This window comes from Chroicocephalus ridibundus, chromosome 3 (genome assembly GCF_963924245.1).
Source record: "Chroicocephalus ridibundus chromosome 3, bChrRid1.1, whole genome shotgun sequence".
In the NCBI taxonomy this organism is placed as follows: Eukaryota; Metazoa; Chordata; class Aves; order Charadriiformes; family Laridae; genus Chroicocephalus; species Chroicocephalus ridibundus.
The window spans coordinates 61,259,737-61,275,908 of NC_086286.1; positions in this window are offsets into that span (position 1 = coordinate 61,259,737).

The following is a 16,172-nucleotide window of genomic DNA, read 5'->3' on the forward strand; positions in this document are numbered from 1 at the left end:
TAAAGCTGTCGGTGCAAGTTTCTGCAAACGCAATGTTTGTACAGTACCAAGCACCATGAAATGTTGATTCTGACTGTGTAGTAATAATAATAATTTCTATATTTAGTTATTATTGTTGTTGTTAGTGTATTATGAAAGCGTCTCATAGGTTTCTCCAAGTCTTTAACTTTAAAAACAGTGGCCCCTGAAACCACCCAAGCTCTCCTCAGCTCAGTGCGTGATGAATGGGATGGATCCCCCTGGCCAGACCACTGGGGCTACGTCTTTCAGCTTTGTTTCTCTCCTTCCAGTGGGGGTTGGGTTTCGGAAAAGACAGACCGGCATCAAAGCTGCTATGGCAGGATTTCCTCACTTGGAAACAGGCTTCAAGCAGACCCGTAAACTCTGTTCAAGTTTGCTTTATGGTGCCAGAGCAGCACAAAACAGCTCTAGCATCTGGCCTCAGGGGCTCAATCAGTTCTGTATGAATACTCATATGATGCAGTTATCATCAGCAAAGCTCATAGCTAAGCGCCTTGCTACCAAGTCTCATGGCTTTGATTTAAGGAGCTCCCAGTAATCTGGGACACTACAATTAACATATTTAATAGAGCGACTAATGGGAAAGAAAGAGGGGGGAAACCTGCATACCGCAGCTTATGCTGATGCAAGGGTGGGAAAGGAACAAAACCCAGAAGTTTCGAACCATAAAAAGGGCACATGGAAACTGGTTAATTTCTCCCTTCTTTTCTGCACAATGTAAAGGGAAAAAAGAATCACAGAAATCAATTAATAGTCATTAAACTCAGACAGATTAATGTATCTTTTCAAAGGTAACATACGAAATTTAAACACTCACCTTGAGACACTTTGATAAGCCTGCTCATCAAAAGGCAGGTGATCTGCACTTTCTGGACACCAAATCCTTCCAAAATGTCTCATGTGGTAGCACACAAATGACACAGACTTGTTCTAAATACATACCTCTGTTCCCTACCTGCAGGACATCACAAAATCTGCAGCTGGGTTATTAAAAGACTTAGGCAACAACTAAGGGTTCAATAAAGGCATCTGTAGTTCTTCCAGGTACGAAAACAGTAATGAAATGGATCTAGTTTATGAACAGGATACAAAGAAAAGTAGAAGCAATCCCATAGTTATGAAGAGACAACCTTATTGTAATTATAATAAATCAAACACGGCTAGTCTGGTCAGCTGGGGACTTACTGCATTGATTTCGCTTGGAAACCAAGAGCAGCTTCAGCTGGCTTGGAGAAGTAGCCAACAGTTCATCTGATCAATGGCCAGGTAATAACAACACACTACATACCATAATGCTGAGTTACAGTATTACAATGCTGTAACAATTGCCAGACAAAAACTCCAGCAAGGTAGCCACGTGACTAAAAACATATTTATCTTTTACAGTGTCTTTTACACGGTTGTTTAATTATCTCCAAACCAAGTATCTTAAACCCAAGAAATAGTTTCAAATGATATTCAAATGGGTACCTAAATAACCTTAATTCTGCTTGGTTTTACTGTATGCAGTATAGCATGTAGCACATTCATTGCATGTGGTTATTATATCCAGTAAACATAAAATTATGACAAAGTCCCTGTAGCAATTATGGTGCCAGATTAGATAAAATGACTCTTTGGGCAAGGTCTTCCAGCTTTCCAGTATCACGTCTTCAGTTTATCGCCCACTGGAGAGTGAAGGCAAGCTGTCCTTAGAGAAGAGGTTAAGCCATGTTCAAATGACAAAGAAAGAAAAGCAGTGGTCGTTTTTGCTTAAAGCACTCTGCAGTTTTATTCCTTCTAGAAACAATAGAGGAGGGAAGTGATGTTGAGAGATGGCAAGTCTTTAAGGAATTTCCTGCAGCCGAACATGATTTTTCAGTGTTGGCAAGAAACTATATTTGGCAAATAATGACACAAAATGGAAGATGATCATATTTCTCTAGCAATGTAACCTACAGACAAGAGGTTTTTTCCATCATTAAAATAGGTCCAGCGTTAGGTGCTTACAGAATCTGTTTATAATCAGCCTAGTTAATGGGTTTCCTTGTAAACTTGGACAATGCATGAACTATTTAAAGGGTAAAGATAGCACTCATCTGGGCTCACTTTAGCCATCTAAGTGTCAGGCACTCGGGTTTGCTGGGCACCTCAACTCCCTCGCAGAGGACAGAAAGAGCAGCTCAGCAGCAGGGAGCTGATTTATTGGAGGGGGTAAGGCTCTTACTCTCCAGACATGACCACTGTCCGTATGCACATGTGTTTTTTAGCAACATTAGATGAATCCCATCCCTATCAATTAAGAGTGGATTATGATGTTTCCAATCCTTTGGCAGCAGCTTTGGTTAAGAAGTTTTCATGCCTGTCCCAACCACCCCCTCCCCAAGAAGGGTTGATTACCCCTCTCCTTTGCACCAGCTCAGCTAACATAGAGCTATAAAATGATCTGGTTTAAAGAAGCACTTTTTTTCCTATTATTCACCTATTTTTCTATGGACTTCCTGCTATTTTTTTTTCTTAGCCATCTCATTTTCACCAGTGCTGGACACACCAGCAGCGGAACAGGCACGGCAGCAGCCCCTCGCGTGGGGGTAGAGAGGGGTGGGAGAGGGTATTTTGGATCCGCTGATGAAGGATCGGTAACATGGAGCTGCACCCTAATTCTCAAGAGGACACTGAACTTTTGCGTTCATTTACACAACAAGGAGGCCACGTGCAATACTCAACACTGCCCCGATTACAAACCAACAGTGTTGTCTTCATGGTGAGACTAATTTGATTGGCCTCCTTCTCCAGTGTTCCCTTATTTCTCATCTTCAAGCCCAAAATGCCTGAGAGGCGATGCACAAAGGCTCCTTGTCCAATCAGCCATCAATGAGACGAGCTGCCCCAGTCCACTGACCTCCCCTGCACCGTTCCTGTCTTCCCACTGCTCTTCATCACTTTTACAAGGGGTACCATCTCTGGGCATCCCCCACCATCCCCCTTCAGGTCATCCCTAAAAGCGTAGGGGCCGGGACATGAACCTTCTTTGGCATTTCTGTATTGCTGCCTTCCTCTACCATGCACTCCCCAGCTTGGATTTGTGCTGTCCCCCAGGCCGGAGGAGCAGACCTTCCTCCACCCTCCGTGAGCCCCCTGCCTGGATCAGATAGCTCTCCTGTCAGCTGTGTGTGGTCGTGTCCCAGAAAGCTTTATCCTAAAAATTTAGTAAAAAGAGCAAAACACCTCCTTGATACCCCACTGTTAACTTCAATAGACTGACTCCAGGGATGAGCTGAGTACACTAGAAGAGGAAAAATTTAAGCAAAGTAGAAAATAAATAAATAAATTCTCTACAGATATTTAGACACACACACACATACAGTGAGATTTTACAACTTAATTTGCGTCTGAATGGCACGGAACCGATTCAATGTGGTTGCTACAGTACAAGTGTCCCCTAAACAGTAAGTCGGCGCACAGAGAATTATGTTCATTTGTGCATCAACATTTTTGAGTTAAGATACTTCTTTATTCCTAAGATTGTTGATTAGGCCCCTTTCAAACTCAGTATCCGCTGTCTGTGCCTTACATGAATCATGTTCAGCACAGGGCATTGCTGACTCTCTGTCACAAACAACCTAGGAATAAAAGATAGGCATTTCAGTTTATTTTTCCTGCATCTTGTTAAAAAACGTACTAGGAATTTTGAAGAAACCTAATGCATAAATACATATTTTGTCTGATTCAATAACATATACAATTCAAATGACACCGCATTAGAAAACCAAGGGGCTGCTGTTATTCACCAACACTTTAAATACGAGCAATTTATTTCCTTACCTTGACATTATTCAGAGGGCCAAATCAGAAAATGATGTAACATTACCAGACTGCCTGCTCCACCTTCCCCCCCACAAGCAACAAGAAAACTACTGACCCCTGTAACATAAAATGCTCTTTCTTCAATCTTATCAACCATCACCTCTTCTGAGCGGTGAGGACAATAACAGATTGGTATTAGCAACCTCAGCCCTTCTCAGACAGTTGGAGGCTTGCATATCTTAACTGATGTGCCTAATTAGATACAGCAGTGATTCAGCCTTCAGCTGCGGTTCTGTGGTTTCGCTTCCAGTGTGCATCAGCGTGCTTCGCATCACCCTGTGACTGAGGTGTTTACTCTTCATCACAATCACTGTTACCTGTCAGAAGTGATACCGGACTGGTTTCCAAAGAACACCGCTCCTTCACTTATTTATTTGGAAGTACTTTCACCAGAAGGTGCAAGTTATCTTTGACTGAATGTTATTCCGGTGAAAGGTAATAGCCTGGAAATCTCAGTGTCTTCCAGCCCTGGACAGAAAAATCTGCCAAGCTTTGCAGAGGTGTCACGGAGGAGCACGTTTGGCACGTTATTCAGCCTCCATGCCTGCTCACTCTGCTTACTGACGGGGAAAGCTCCATCTCAGTGGCCGTAGGCTTGTGAATTCTTACCTGCCATGAACTGGATGAGATCTTTTTTTTTTTTTCATTAGGCGAAATGACTTTCAGTAGCTAGCAGCACAAACTAGAGATGAACTGCTGTTCTGGAGGGGAAAAGGTCTGTATGTCATTAACCTTGTCACCCTCTGTTGACATAACAGAGAATGTAAACAAAGAAACGTATCCCAGAGAACAAAAAAACTCGACGCTCAATGCTTTCTCAGGCTTTATCCTTAGTAGATTAGAACAGCAAGAATATTCTCCACCAAGCATCAGAAGTGTGAAATCCATGGTAAATAACCCATTATATTTCCAGATTTAAAATGACAACAGTCCACAGCTAAGAATCGAGGAGCCACAGCTTCAGCTGGGGTAAAAACGCACAGCTCTGCTGAAGTCAGAAGATGAAACCTACTTATAACGGCCAAGGATATTGCTCCTCAGTATCAAAGCTTATTATCACTTCTACTTACCTGCCAATTGCTACATTTAGTGCTCTGTTTTCCATTGCAATAGTAGACCCTTAAGCTAGAAGCTAGAAAATGCAACTCTTTATCAGTGATGTTTTCAACTCTAATAGGAGATGTACAAGGCCCTGAACTCAGCTCTTTGTGAATAAAAAGGCTTTTAATTCATCTTTAAGGAAACAATTAGAGATCATCCAGAGCATATAAATTAATCTGATTTTCCTTTCCCTCTAGCAAGGCTATTATATATCTCTTTTCTTTTTCTTCCAGGTTGGCTTCTATTTTCTCTCAGGTGCAACTGCAATTTCCTAAGGCAATGAACTGAAAAAGAATCAGCAACATCTGGAGTTATCTGCACTTCTGCCAAATAAAATGAACACATCTGAAGAGGGCAGTTTCTCAGAATGAAAAGGGAAGTGATGACTAATAGGGAAATGCAATTTACCAAAAATATCTCATTTAGCCTTTTCTTAAATATATCAGCCTTGTAAGTCTCCTCCACCACCTAAAAGTCCTACTCAAATTACACAACAGATTTGTGTGTCTGTTTGTCCGGAGTTGTCCAGAAAGAACAAATGTTTGTCGGTTTTGTTAGCTGTTTGGAGGTGAACACAAGTTTACAGATCACTAGATGGTATCTGATAACCTGTAGACTCCCCATCTGAGTTAACTTCCCTCAACTCCTTTTTCATCAATAGAAAGAAACGGGCAAGGTAGCTTTTAAGGAGACATATAAAATAGCTCAGCTGAACTGCACCCTAGAAGCAGCAGTTGCTCTCCTTTGGCTAAAAGGGAAGCTCAGAACCACTAGCTCAGCCATGACATCTACATCTGTAGATGTCTAATGCTAAATGAGATGAGGTTCACCCCCCAAAGCTGCCCTACAGAATCACCCCCCTTGCATTCCTACCCCATCTTAGCTTCTCCTTGTTCTCACTGTCACCCTCCTGGAAATGAAAGGGCCATCACCCAAACACAAGAGAGGCTATTGTCTTCCTGTTTAAGAACTGTTCTTTGGGGTCCTTAACAAAGAGGTGATACGATGAGCATAAGCATTTACCTGTTACTTAGGTATATTCAGCTTAACTTTCACGTCCCTACTTCCAAGCCCTTACTCTTAGTCTTCTTTCCCATCATGTTTCTTCTTGTCCCACCTTAAATCCCCTTCTCTAGGAGCCCTCCTTATTCAAGTCCCTCCAAAAAATCATTCCTACCCGGTTAATCCTGACTTAATGTGCTCACAGCTCTGCCAAACAGCTACTGGAACCATCCAAGTGTGTACCTTACTTAAACAGTACAAATTGTCCTATCCCAAGTTTCACTCATCACAGTGAATATGGGCTAGACTCATCCCTTCTAACCATAAGTACCTGGATGAGACACCTATGTTAGTTGTGTAGTCACTCAAGTCAACGAACAGTCCCCTCCAGAGGGCCTCTCAGATCTTGCACAGTTCTAATTGCCCCGTGAAGATACCCATTTATCTCACTAGTTCCATAAAAGGAGGCCTGAATGGCAATATTCCTTTTCTTGGGTTGTCCATTAAATGCGAAAAGATAGGCAGAGTAAATGCAAGCTTATATCTTTTCCTTTTACAGGAATACATCTTAACACTTTTTTAATACTTGGAAATAAAAACCACAAACAACTACAGAGGCACATAATTCTTAGTTGCTTCAGGGCAATATATCTTCTCCAAAGCCTATTCTCGCCTTAAGTTTGGTGATTCTTCAGCTGCTATTGAAGTAAAGGGGAGTGCAGCATCTGACAAAATTAGGCCTGTTGACATTACTGATGAACCTCTCCAATCATCGATGCAAAGAAGGGAAAAATGTAACAATGGGAAGGAAAAGGGAAATAAAGCCAGGCTTTATACCTTTACTAAAAGCCTGTAATATCATCCTTCTATTACTACAAAAGCCTAGGGATGTTGCAAATCTGGATATACTCTCTGAAGTGCAATTTTCTTTTCTTTGCTGCTGCTGATTCTGCTTGAAAGGAATCGAACCACAGCACTCTCCTCTCTCGGCCTTCAATACAAACAGGAAAGGGAGACAGCTTGGCGTGAAAACATGAGCAACACCTCGAGCAGCCCCTCTCCTGCTAGCTACAGGGGGATGGCTGCTAAGAGCAGGGAAGGTCATCCCCAAAGGCAAAAGGGGTTCCAAGTGAGGGGGCAGGTCACCCTTTGGCAGCACCTCCCTAGGTGGGCAATGCAGAGCACACCTCCGTAACTGCCCCACCCCGGAGCAAATCTCCAGTCAGAAGGAAGACAAACTTGACAATTTTCCCCTTTGTTTTTTTGTCATTTGCGGGACGCATGAGGAAATCACATGATCCATTTAGCCTAACTTGCATCAACTCAGAAATGCACGCGGCTTGAATTTTATAGCCTTTTCTTATCATTAGTATTTTTCCTTCAAACCTCCGCATTTTGTTGGGCTTACGGAACAACAGCGAGGCCTGTCCTGCAGCTAATTTGAGGCCTGCCAATTCCCTGTGACTGCAAACAAAATCTGTAGCTTACTGGATAAAGTGTCTTCTTTGTATTTCAAAAATAGTCAGCACAAATCCAATTAAAAATGTTTCTTTTCTTTCAAATATTATATTGTTCTGAGCATTTCTGTGTAAGCAGGGAACCCTGGATTACATTCCTCTCCAGGGGATCCTAAATGTTTATACAAATCACAGTAGGCAGCATTACAACACTTCCAACTTTTGCCACATGCACTTTGTCTAAACTCGAACTTGGTCAGAAATCTGTCAGACTGCAAACTGTAAAAAAGAGAAATGAAAGGAAACTGTCTTATTTTTGTTCCTTTTGAGGATGTAATTCTATTAACAGTTCTGTACGTCTTTTCCCCATCAATTTAATTACAGATTAATTAATTCTTAGCAGTTTTCTAAAGCCCAGCAAAATATCATCTGACCCAAAACATTTCACAGCAGGGAAAAAAGCCAAGTTAGATAAAGAGAAAATCCATCCTTTGGAAAAAATGGTGTTTAGAAGAACAGGCAAGAGTAGAAAAAGATCAGCTCTCGCTTTTCCTCAGCAAACACATGTCGCTGCGTCTCTTACTCATTAGATTTCACTTCTTTCCATGCCTGTGCATCATGCCCCAGACTGATCTTAACTACAAACTGGTGATACTATATCCAAGGACTTGCCGTTTTATGCTTTTCCTTCCTTGAAGATATCAATGTCAAAGTGGTTGAGATAAGCCATGGCCATGGCTTTGCCGTTGGTGTCATGCCACAGTCATGGACCTCTTTTCAAACAGGCACACAAGGTCTGAACGTGCCTGGAGCTGCAACCCAGATGATTTAGCTTATGTCTGAGGCTGAGGCAACTCGGTGAGAAATAGCAGGGTCTACATTAGAAACAAGCAAGCTCTGGCAAAGATTGCGTTTACTGTTGCCTGAGATAACCCCAGGAAGGGGTTGACTTTGCACCCTTTTCTGTGAGCTTGTGTGTTGCTTCTACCAGGCAGGTTGGGACGGCCATCTGCTTACATTTATATTTTTATAGGGTCTTTTATCACAGGGCTCCCAAAGCACTTTACACACTTACACCTTGATTCTCTGTTGTAACAGGAGGTGGGTTTGAATTAAAATAATGTGCAGGTCATAATCTAGGAATTGGGCTTTAGAGCCTCCTTTTTCACATCTCAAGTGGGGTTGTTACAAAGCAGGTACAAAAAGCCAGAGCCAGGCATTTCAAGCCACACTATGATATTTCTGAGAATGGAAAAACCAGAAAGACTTAGAAAAATGGAAGCCATGTTTTGCACACATAGCTGATAAATCTCACAACATAAGACAGAAGCACATCTATGCCTTTGGTCACTGATGTGCAGGTGGGTAACACCCTGCTTGCCATGAAGGGAAGGAAGCACGGCTCAAACAAGCGCCCACCTCCTTGTCCTTACATACCGTTTTTGGTGGATGATTACTGTAAATAACAGGGAAGCCTGAAGAAAGGAGCAGCCTCCTTACAGCAGAAAGCTAACCCATTTCAGTGAGGGGGAGCTGATGTTCTGCTATTGCAGAAGGTCACGGTGACAGGCCAGGAAAGGCACAAGTCGTGACACGTCCCTCCTGTACGCACAGCGGGGCGTGCGTGACATTGCCGTGCTGTCCTGCCAGGGAAGGGGACAGAAGCCAGAGCAGCGCAGGAAGCCGAATGTGGGCAGCGCAGGAGCGGAGGACAGGAGTTCTCCTTCAGAAGTGCTTCCACAGGGTCAGCAAGTTAATTAGTCGCACAGCACGGGCCCAACCACCGTGCCATGAAGCTTTTTTTATTAAATCTGCTTATTTCTGGACCCACTGTTGCTAGTCCGACTGCCACTGGCCAGGTCAAGCACAAAGAGTTTGGAGCTCCTCTGGGCACAGGTGGGCACCCACACAGCCGACGCTTGCAGCTGAGCCAGCCACCCTGGGCTCCTTTACAGGTAATGCAGAGAAACATTTCCCTTAGGGAAACACTTCCTCACTTCCTGAAATTGAGGGAAAACAGGACAAATTATTTGCACTCAACAAGTCCCCTTTTCACTCCACTCTGAAGTCAGGAGAAATTATGTTTCTCATGCCCTCCATCCTGCAGAATAGGCCAGTGAATCCTCTCTAGCAGAGCAATTCCAAAAAATTAACATTTTTTTAACACAAAGGCTTAAAAATAAAAAAAAAATTAAAACCCTATCAAATTTAGAGCTGATCACATACCACTGGGTCTTCAAGGCACACGGTGGCATGTATGCTCACCGCCAGGAAGCATAAGCAATCGGTTTACACCACAGCACACCAACTTGACTTCCCAGATCAAAGCACCTGATCCAGAGGGAAAGGGTGAGAAGCTAAAAAAGAGTTGGGAACAGGAGGTGAGAAGGCATGGGGCAAAGGACCAGGAGTGGCAGGGAGAGCAGTGGAAAAATAGTAACAGAGACTGAAAAAGCAGAAGATGCAACATTGGAGACCTGGTTCGTTCCCGACCCCTTCTCTTTCCACACTGAGTTAAATCTTTTCCCCATCCTCCCTGATCCTCACTTCTGCTCCTCAGTGGCTCCCTTCACGCACGCACTGCAGCCCGGCTCACTCCTTCACCTGCACCAGACTCATCGCCACTCACAGAAAAATCCTCCAAACATCAACCTGGGGTGCACTCTGGAGCGAAGTCGGGGGGACAGCCTGAAATAGCTCCTGCTGACACCCTGCCATTGCAGATAAATAACTCGGCACTCACTGGAGCTGGGACTGGAGTCCAAGTCCTCTGGCAGTTTTATGAAATTCTATCTGTTCCTTGCCTCTGCTTTTCAAAAAATGCACAAAATGAAATGGCTCGTTTCGGGGCAAATGACACAATGGTGCTAAACGGCATGATTTGTTTGTTTGTTTCATCCCAGGAGGGGAGGAGGAGGGAAGGAATGTATATTTGATCTGATCCAAACCATTTTGTTGTTGTTGTTTCTGCTAAACTCACACACAAAAAAAAAAAAAAATCAATGGCTCAAACTGCCCTACACAAAAGAAGTTGGAGGGGAGAAAGGGAGAGACGAGACCCCGTTTCTCTCGCAAGACTCGTTTGACCTTCTGACACCCCAGCCTGGGAGGAACTCGCTTACGAAACCCAGCATTCGGAAATAAATTTTAAAAAAATAGCCCAAGCTGCCCCGCATTCAGGAGAAAAGCTGTTTATTTACTTTGCCTTCTCTTGCAGCGCCTGTGTGCTTGTGTCAGAGCGTGCTCTGAATTGCCCACTGACCTACATTCCCCGGGACGTGCAGCCGTGCCTCCCTGCTCCAGGGCTGGCTGGCACCCCTCGCCCCGGCCCTGCGCTCCCTCTCCGGCGTTGCACCAGCTCTTCCAGCATAAGTGGATAACGTCTCGGGCCACCGAAGCATGCTTTTAAATGGATAGCCAGCCAAGTGTGTATTAATTAAACTTAAAAGTTCTATTTATTGCCAAACACAGGGGGATTACGCAGACAACAAGTGGCGGAAAGTACTCCAAAACGTTCTCACCCCTTTAATTACTGTGCTATAGTTAGCCCAGCGAGCTGATGTATAATCAACACTGCTGTACGCGCTGTTTACAGCAAGCACTCAGGAGAAGCAAACTTCTTACTTCACAGCCTCGCTGAGCAGCTGCGACATTTGGAGGTGCAGGAGGAACACAGAAGGCACTGAAACGCCCTGTTATTGATCTCCTCCCCGGGATGCTGCTCGCCTCCAGCCCCCCACCGTGCTCGTCAGCCCCCGGGGGTCCCACTGCCAGCCCGTGCTCCCCCCCAGCAGCGCTTTCCGTCCATCGCACCAAAGCTCCCATAGCACCCAGTGCGTATGGAAATAACAGAGCTGCCATCGTGGAAGTTAATTATCATTGCACCACGCTTTGCTGCTGGCAGTTTTTAGAGCTGGGCATCTTAGGAGTTTGAATTTATTTTATGCTTTGGTGTTCTGTGTGCTTACAGCCCGTGCATTTCACAGGCAAGCCAAGCAGCCAAGCGAAGAAGCCAGGCAGATCCGGACCCCCGAGAGGCTGATCCTGTTCCCCTGAGTCTGTCACTGGGACCAACTCCCTGAATTCAGCGAGATCAGCACTAGATTCAGCGATGTGATGAGACTCAGTCCCTCTTAGGGCAGCTTGCAAGCCCTCACTAAAAGTGTATCTTCTTCATTAAAAATGAAGATGAAAAAATCAGCAAAATATGGTAAGAATTTAATATCTCAGTTTGAAATAGCCCTACTCTCAGCAACACATACAACACACAGAGTTAATAGCGCTGACCTTCGTGCTCCTCTGTTTTCCCGGTCTCCCAGCAGCGGTAGCATATTGCTGTCTCCTGCTACTCAACTTGGCTGCCTTCAGCACTGGCAGCTCATTTTCCTTCCCTGAATCCTCAACCCCCCAGTTCATTTCCAGGTGTTTTCATTGCAATAGCCTGAAGAAGGTGAGACACAGACACCCATTAGCAAGCCAGCAAAAAGAAAACCTCTCATCCTCTTGCATTTTCATAACTGATCAGAATCCAAACAGCAACACGAATTTTCCACGTGACACTGGGCCTATGTTTCAAGAGTCATACCAGCTCCCAAGTATACAAATTTTCCAATCTGGGCAACGTGAACAATAGAGAGAACTCTGGTTAAATCAAGTCACGGTAAGCACGGGAAACAGCTGAGTAAATCACATTACAGAACCACAAAGTCCACCACTGCTACCACCCTTGTTACAAACGGCCTGAGGCACCTTATACATTCAGTACCTCCACGCTCACATATTTAGCAGCTCTTTGGACAGCTTTGGACAGACAGTTTAACCTTCACTAAAACAGCCTGACTCTGTCTTCCAGGACCTCAGTCTCCCTCACAAGGCCAAACAAGTCTCTCTTCTGCAAGGCACAGTGAGGTGGGAGTATAAACACCCCCAGCTCCATGCTTTGGGCTTCTTTGTAAGCAAGATAAGGTCTCTCTGACTGGCTACAAACATCACCTGGGGAATCATCTGCAAGCCTGGAGCTGCCGGAAAAGACAGTACTTTGGCCATTCTCTCTCCAAAGGCTGATGCTTAGACAGAGACCAGGATGTCTAAGGGCTTCAGGGTGATTCCAGGAAAAGAGGATTTAGCAGCTTTCCTGTTCCACAAATAGAATAATACCAAAGCCTTTTGAAGCAAAGCTAGTCAAAAATTTTGTGACTGAAAAATACCAATTCATTCCTTCTGAAAGGGTTGCTGATTTCCCTAACTCAGCCAACACCTCTGCTCTCTGGGAACATCACTCCAGTTGTTGGAGGTGAGCCTTAGGACTAGGGATGCCGGTTGAGAACTCAGGGTCTCCCTTCCTGCAGGGCTGCCATGAAGCCAGTGGTCTCAGGAGTCACCAGCAGCAGCCCACCGGCAGGGCTGCATCCCACGGTCCTCTCCATCCCACTGAGCAGCCGTAGAGCCTGCAGAGACACTGAAAATTTCTTCAGTCTTTCTTTCATTTTCTTGCTATAATACACATCGCATTTCAAAACTATGGCATTTCCTTCAAACTGAAATGCCAGTTTTTAGCCAGCTTTATGCTCAGTGTCTATACTGATAATCTCTGGGCCAAGAGGCAAAATTTGTAAGCTTACAAATGACTTTGAGACATATTAAAGATGCCCTAAGATGAATAGCTGGCAGACCAACAAACTGAACAACCCCAAATTACGCCGAAGTTCATGCGTATGCATGCATGTGCTTGTACCACCTCACAAACCAACAGCAAATGTTCCCCGTCATAGGACCAGCATTGCATAAGTGGTATTAACACGCAGGATTACTTTGTGTCTGCATCTGGCACAGCTTTTGCTGGACAGATGACTCATATTCATTCTGCTCTTAATTGCTGAGTCTTTTGAAGCAAATTCTTATGCTGTTCTTTCTTTCTGTAATGGGCAAAAGATTAATTTCTTTGTATATGGTGGTATGTTCTCACGTAGCCCACTGCCAGGTGTTGCTGTGAACCAGGTGGCAGTCCATCCTGCTCTGAATCTTGACTCTTTCACTGTTTTGCTAGGACTGTGTCATGATGGCACTTTGAGACGCAGGAAGAAAGGCAGTTTGCCTCTCCTTAGAGACCAGCAAACACAAGTGCTGCCCAAAGAGCTGCGGTATATGTGAGTGGCTATGTTCTACATGTACTCATTTGTCTCAGGGTTAACTGCAATGAGGGTGCTGGTAACGGTGGATGTTATCAGCCTCAGGGTGCGAAGACGCAGATAGCCCCAGAAGGCCTTCTTCAGACATTTAGAAAGAGGTTTCACTCCCCGGACGCTGAGCCTGGACAATGCACCAAAGACATCAGCGGGGCTCTTTATGGCTCATGCGTCTTCTCTCAGGCACAGTCCTGGGACCTGCAGACACCCACAGCTGAGCTCAGCCCTTCTGTCCATCACTGTGGACTTACTCACAAGGTATGTGCACATGGCCTTTAGGTCTGCAGCCCTCCTGTTCCCCCAGCAATCACTGCTCCTGCTGGCATCTGGTTCCTTCACAACCCATTCCCTGCCTTTGGTGTCACCTTCCACACTGCTGCATGACCCATGGCACTGCAGCCAGCTCCCTGCAGAGCCACCCCCAGACCCTGGATATCCTCCCTGTTCCTCACGCCATTACAGAGGTGTCACCAACTGGACAATGAGTACAGCAACGCATGAGTTGCATGGCACCCAGTGGTGATCCAAGAGATCCTGGGTGAGTGGTGGGCACTCCGCAATCCAAAGAAATAAAAGCCTTGCGTAAATATAACACACGGTAATGCTGTTACTGGTTTTCAGGTAAAATAGCAAAAGCACAGCTCCGCTTATTTTGTAAGATTGAGGGGTGGCTTGAGATATGAATAAGTAGCTGTTTTACTTCTGGCTTCACCTCTAGGACCAATGCTCCCTGATGTTGATATTTAAAGAAGCGCCTTCTTCAGCATGGCTACAATCCAGGGCGTGTGGTGTGGTGGGTTGGTTTTTTTTCCTATGCTGGCTTCAAACAAGCTGTGGGTGTCTGGGTGGGTGGGTTGAGTGACATATTAGTGAGGAAGCTTCCTCCCCTTTCAGAGCTATGTGGAGAAGTCAGAAAGGCATCGTTTGAAAAAGTGACAGGCAGATCATGTCGGACTATTGCTGATGAAAAAGGGTTTAAATCCATCAAGAATCCTGAATTTGGAACTGCACTGCTACAGAGAGTGGGGTGAAGTGAACTTCACTAACCTCTATAAATATTATCTGTCTTTTAATTTCAGATTTGCTCCTCGAAAAGCCTTTCAAAATGCACACTCCCTCCTTTCAGCTCCTGGCATCCAATCAAACTAGCTATCTAACAACAAGGAGCAGAGGAAGTCTGTCCTTCGCCTCCATTTAGACGTGAAAGATTCCCCCTTCCCTCCCGCCCACCCCCCCAGCCTGGCTCTGAAGGTCTTCCAATTATCTCCTTTACCTGCCGTATTAAAAAGTAAAGCATATGAGTTGCCAGAGATACAGAGTCTGAGGACAAGTCACTGTGGCAAAGCCATGACATTAGAACAGATGGAAAACTTCTCGGGAACAAAATGTGCACAAAAAAATGGGTTCTGGCTTTGAAGTGTATATTCACGGTGGGTGCTTTCATGTCTTTTGAAAAGCCCTAGCTCAAATCTGACCTACTTAGGCAACATTCTTATTTATGTCTCCGACTAAGGAGCTGTATATTTAGCAAATGAGAGGAAATCATCCCCCTGTCATGTTTATAGATTGGAGCAAACTTTGCTGTTTAATTCTTCAACAGATTTGTCTCCATAAAAGTGGATGTAATTTAAACACTGTTAAAAAAATCAATAAATTCCAGAAACTTAGGATAAATGGAATCATAATTTCAAATATATATATAGATATTATATATGTACAGACATACATACAGAGAAAGAAAGAAAGAAAGAACATTTATTCAGTAGACTGCAGTTAAACCATATTTATTTAACCGATTCAAGAGTAATGGGTAAGGCTGAGCAAAGGTGGAGAGAGAATCATAAGACTTTGCCATTTTAATTGATGCTAAATGCTAACAACATTCTGTAAGATACCAAGCAACAGAGAAAATCTTAACTCTTCATAGACTAGGCAGGCTTATCTGGACTAAAATGAAAAGAAACTAAAATGAAATAAAAGATTCTTAAGTTCAAGAAATCGAAGCTGAAAGGCTGCTCAGGAGGTCATCTAGTCCATCTTCCCAAGGCAAGATGAATTAGACTCATGTTATTCTGGACTGATATCTGTCTAACCTCCAGGGGTGGATATTTGGTAAGGTTCCAAGCAGCCTATTTCCCCTTTTTGCAATTATCACTAGTGTAAGGATCTTGCTGGCATCTAAGCTACATCTCTCACTGAAGTCAAAGCCCATTACCCCTTGTCCCAGTAGACAAAGAGGACACATTATTTCTTTCTGCTTTTCAGTCACCTCTCAAGACTTATCATGTTCCTTCTCTCTTCTTTAGTTTAGGCAACCCAAATTTGTTCAGTCTTCTCTCATGGATCATGTTTCCAGTTGATCACAAGCACGTCAGATTGTGTCAGTTTTCACATGTAACCTCTTCTAAGACGATCCACTCCAAGACCCAGATGCTTCTCTTCAGGACAGCTGCCACTCCTCTGACTTCTCCAGGTGAACTCCATTCTGAACCCGTTCTCCACCCGGCCCACAGCCCATCCCAGCTTGCAAACTGAACAAGAACCCTCTGCTTTCCACCAT